Below are 4,715 nucleotides of genomic sequence, written 5' to 3'. Positions count from 1 at the left end.
CTTGGTTTCAGCTCAGGTCATGATCTCACGGTCCGTGGGTTCAAGCCCCGTGTCGGGCTCTGTGCCGACAGCTCGGAGCCTGGAGCCTGCTTCGGGTTCTGTGTCTCCCCCTCTCTCTGCCCCTCCCCGACTTGCACTCTGTCTCTGTCTCTCAAAAATAAATAAAAGTTAAAACCATTTTTTTTTTTTTAAAAGAGGCCCTACTGCCTTAAAGCTTTTAAAGTCCTGGAGCAGGAGTTAAAGCCACTGCATTTTATGAATAAAGCCAAAACTGGCCTTCTCATTTGCTGTCATGAACTTTTGACATCTTACAACATAAGCAATTGTGATGCGTTTGCCAATGATGGAGAAAAGAACCCCCCCCCCGCCCTTTTTTTAACCTCCTGCAAAGCTCTCTGGCTAATCCCTAGAATTCTACCAGGAAGGAAGGTTCCTGTTGCTGCTGATGGTCTCCGACCTCTCCTCCCTTTAACTTTGAATGATTCTCTCTCTGTCTCTGTCTCTCCCTCTCTCTCCCTCTCTCTCTCTCTCTCTCTCTCTCTCTCTCTCGGCAAACTGAAGGAGCACAGCAGGGGACAGCCAGGGGACAACCACCCGGCAGGGCCGCCCAGGTGCACTTGAAACAGGGCACCGAGCCCGTCCGCAGGGGTGCTGCCGGTGAGTGTCCTGCATTCATTGTGAGGCCAGGCTGTGAAGACAAATTGACCATCGTGACCTTCTGCCTTCTGCCAGGAAGGCGGCACCAGCCTCCGAGCTCCGGGTCTTATATCTGACCTCAACGCAGAGGTCCGTGCTCCACAGGGTCTCTCCACTTCTGCAACATAGCTAACATTTGTACGGGCCGTGTAGACAAGAAACGTTTTCGTATTTACTTTTGAGAGACAGAGAGAGAACGCGCGTGGGGAGGGGCAGAGAGAGGCAGGGAGCCACAGAATCCGAAGCAGGCTCCAGCTCCAAGCTGTCGGCACAGAGCCCGACACGGGGCTTGAACCCACGGACCGTGAGATCATGACCCGAGCCGAAGTTGGACCCTTAACTGACTGAGCCCCCCCTCTCGGCACCCCCATTTCAGTACTTTGTCCCATCCCATAGCCTCATGGTTGAGAACACAGGCTTATGGTTCAGAATGATCCAGAATGATTGGTGCTCAAACAGCGTGCAGGCAGGAGGCTACTGGAGGATTTGACCCCTCTCCTTTCCTCAGTGTGTTTTACAAGCTCAGCCGAGGGAGTGGCTGGGGGAGAAGGCGGGACAGACAGACAGACCGAGGGAGGAAGAGGAGAGAGAGGGAGGGACTGGGAGAAAGACAGGAAGACAGGGGGTCAGAGGGAAAGAGCCAGCAGGGGTGGGGGAGACGGAAGCAGAGGGGCCCGAGGCCACGGAGGTCCTGTTCCAGCAAAACCCAGCGTGGCGTTGCACACATCTCTCTCTGGCAGTGGCTCCGCAGGGAAGGAAACTTGAACATACCCCTCAGAATACGAGGCTTTGACGTAAAAGTTATTTTGAGCTCAAGGTACTTGAAAAAGCAGCAGGTTCAAGAAAGCCGCCGTGACCCTCTCCTTTTCCTCCCCAGAAGCAGAGAGAAAACCCCACCTGGAAGATGTATTCCCTATTCGAGAAGGAAGAGACCCAGTGAAGACAAGGACACGGTGCGGACGCTGTTCTGGGCAAAAGGGACCGTAAGGTGAGCGCACAGAGGAGAGAAAGAGCTCAGGTGTGCACTAAGAGCCCAGCTGGGTTTGCCACAAGCTGGCTTACGGCAAAGGGAGCCGTGTCACCTTCCAGAAAGCCTGGGGAGCTTAGCAAGCTGCAGGCAGACAGACATCAGGCAGGAGCTGAAATGAAGTCCCCAGGGCTGATTCTCTTCTCCTTCCAGTAGGTTCTCTATTACCAGCATGCCCGCCTTCAGGGTCGCCAAGAAATAAGCCTAGCGGGTCTCCAATTCCCAGAGTTCCAGGCCGATGGAAGCCGCTGGAAACCCTCCCTCCCTTCCTTCCCTCAAGGGCCACTCCCAGGGGACAGGCAGCAGACCACCTCCAGCTGAACCCGTTACTGTGTTCGCCGTCTTGGGTCTGGATCATAAGCTGGATCCCCAAAGCCGTGGATGGAGCCCCGTCCAGGCCAGAGAGAGCCAGCCCGTGGGAGGGGTGGGTTCCCCGTGTCATAATGGGGGGCGGTTGCTGGAGAAAGAAGTCTAGACGCTTCCAGAAATGAGAGGAGGTCGTTGTAAGTGAAGCGACCTGAGCAAATGGTCCAGTGAGCCTGGAGAGGTCCGTCGGAGACCCGGGAGGACCACGATTACGGCCAAGGTGCCCTATCCCGGGTTTTTCTTACTTCCTCCATCACAGTCACCAGAGTCAAGACCAGGGACTAGAACGCACCAGTTGACATTCGTGCTGTCACCTCACTGGTTGCCAGGTAGCCGTTTCCCATTGTAGGTTATAGATCCATATCCCCCTTTTCTTGACCTAAACTGAACAACCAAATCTGCCAGATCTTGTGGGAAACACGCGTGTGACCCTGGTTGCGGTCAGGTGCTGTGCTTCAGGTCGACAGGTGTGAGAATACCCACGGTGTGAGCACCCGACTAGCGTGAGAAAACCCACAGTTAACCGTTGGGAGGTTGGGGTGGGGGTCTTCCTCCTCAGGCCCCCAAATTATTCTTGTCACCCACAGGCTGGCTCTTAATTAATTCAAACCTTTTAGAACCGCCAAGCAGGCCTTTTACTCTATAATGAATAGTGCTAATACATGTCTCCGATCCTAAATAAATCACCCGCATGTACAATCTTAACTGAAGGGATTTAAAGGACCTGGATCTCCTAGACATTTTTGTTTTGTTTTACGAACCTTTTGCAGCCTACCTTTATTTCGTGTATCCTAAGAAAATATTTGAGCCGTCCCCCAGTAGGTACCAACGAGTTCCCTTTCTAGGGAAGGAAATCACAAAGCAGGGTCACTGTCTCTTACGTTAATATACAACAGAAATACTGTAGGATTGTATGTGTGTATGTGTATAATCACACGCATAAATACTTTATATTGCATTTAAAGTACACATGCCACATGTTTTCTTTCTTTCTTTTTTTTCTTTCAAGAGACTGAGAGTTACTTGATCAAAATGGAGTACATTCTTGAGAAACAAGGTTTAAATGGGTCTCGAAGTATATGGGTTTCGATAAATCCATGGAAAGATAAACATCCATGGAGGATATAAAGAATCAAACAATTTCTCCCAGTTGCTTTGGAAATATATCTAGATTCACATTTTGTGTAAGAAATGAGGTTATGTCACCAGATAGAGGTTAGGATTTCTTCTTTTGAACAGAGAGGAAGGTGAGTATTCTAGCCACTGTGACAGACCCACGGAGTACAGTTTTGGGTGACAAAGTCTGTTATGAGCTCCTTCAGGATAAATTATTAACAGAGTGGCTTATATCTTAAGCAATTCTGTTAATATATCCTCCACAGTAATATCATATATATCTTACACACATGTATGTATATGTATAAGTTACGTATATAAGTTATACGTGAGATATAACATACGTGATATCTTACACCTTAAGCAAACTCTATTAAAAACGAAGTGTCTAATATGTATATTCCAAATCCATACTGTCTGTCTAGGAGTGAATATTCTCTGCTGGAGATTTAACCAATCAGTAGCCTTGGGTCGGTATTTACAATGCTCTCCTCTACCAGAGGCGCCATCTACATAACGAAAAGGAACACAGGACTCACTCACCCACCTTTGGTAACAGCTGGGGTTTTGCACACGCATGAGGTGGCCGTCACGTGCAGTGGCACGGCCAGATCCAAGTCTCCTGGCTCCGTGTCTAAAACACGCTGCAGATCAGGGCTGTGATATTCAGTGAAATCTGGACACTCTGACGGGTGTTGTGTTTGGGCGGCTCTCTTGAAGGGATTCCGCTACGTGCAGAACTATGACACCTTTGTTTCGGTCCCTTCAGAACCATGCTGTTGCTTGAGGAGACCTATGCATTCCCTTGGCTGCCCTCTTTTGAACACTGGAGTCCAAATTCTTCGTGTTTGCGAATAAGCAGCATTCTTGGGTGCTGCCCTGATGGCACAGGCCAGGCCTCGCCTGCTCCGCCCCAGGTGGAGGGCTCTCTGGGCTCACCGTCCAGTCACGCTGGTGCCTCTAAGCCCGTGTGTCTGCAGTTCTTTCATAAATAAACTCTGTCTACAGACGGAATCTGACAGCCGTGCCGTGAGGGCTTTGGGAAGTAGGCGTGATTTGTGAAATCCCACCTGAGAACCTCGAACATCAAAGCAGGGATGGCTGGCCAAGTGCGTGGGGTTTTCGTGAACCAGCTCCGGGTTCAGAGGCAGAGCGACCTGGGGTGACTTTTCCAACACCCCTGAGCCCGGGCGCTGAAAGCACCTACCCCATGAGGTTGTGTGATGAATAAACGAGGCAAGGCACATGTGACGTCAGCAGAATGTCAGGCGACTCGTAGTGGTGAAAAAGCGATTGTGCCGATGTAGTTGTACTTTGTTGTCCACTTCTGGCTACTGGCAAAGGCCGTAGCGGTCCCCGCTCATGTTCAGGATCATCTGAATACGCTTCGCGGTGGAAACAAACAGTTAATTCTTGCCCACGTCCAACAGATTTCCAACCGCATTGGAACTGGGGGAGGGGGGACCCACTAAGGTCTGAAATTCAAACAGCTTTTTCCCTAGTGTACAAT

At 50.5% G+C, this 4,715-nt stretch overlaps 1 long non-coding RNA gene across 2 annotated transcripts; it reads left to right on the top strand.

Moving 5' to 3' along the window:
- The first annotated feature begins 388 nt into the window (after positions 1-388).
- On the top strand, positions 389-2,752 carry LOC121039942 (uncharacterized). Of its 2 annotated transcripts, XR_005795052.1 has the most exons (4): positions 389-448; positions 562-657; positions 1,574-1,684; positions 1,880-2,752. It is a non-coding gene; the product is annotated as an uncharacterized LOC121039942 (long non-coding RNA). The 2 variants fall into 2 exon arrangements; XR_005795051.1 differs by having other exon boundaries at positions 1,574-2,752.
- Positions 2,753-4,715: the final 1,963 nt, after the last annotated feature.

Source organism: Herpailurus yagouaroundi, unplaced genomic scaffold, assembly GCF_014898765.1.
Source record: "Herpailurus yagouaroundi ecotype Mexico unplaced genomic scaffold, PumYag 181, whole genome shotgun sequence".
NCBI lineage: Eukaryota > Metazoa > Chordata > Mammalia > Carnivora > Felidae > Herpailurus > Herpailurus yagouaroundi.
This window is presented reverse-complemented; position numbering and strand designations above follow the sequence as displayed.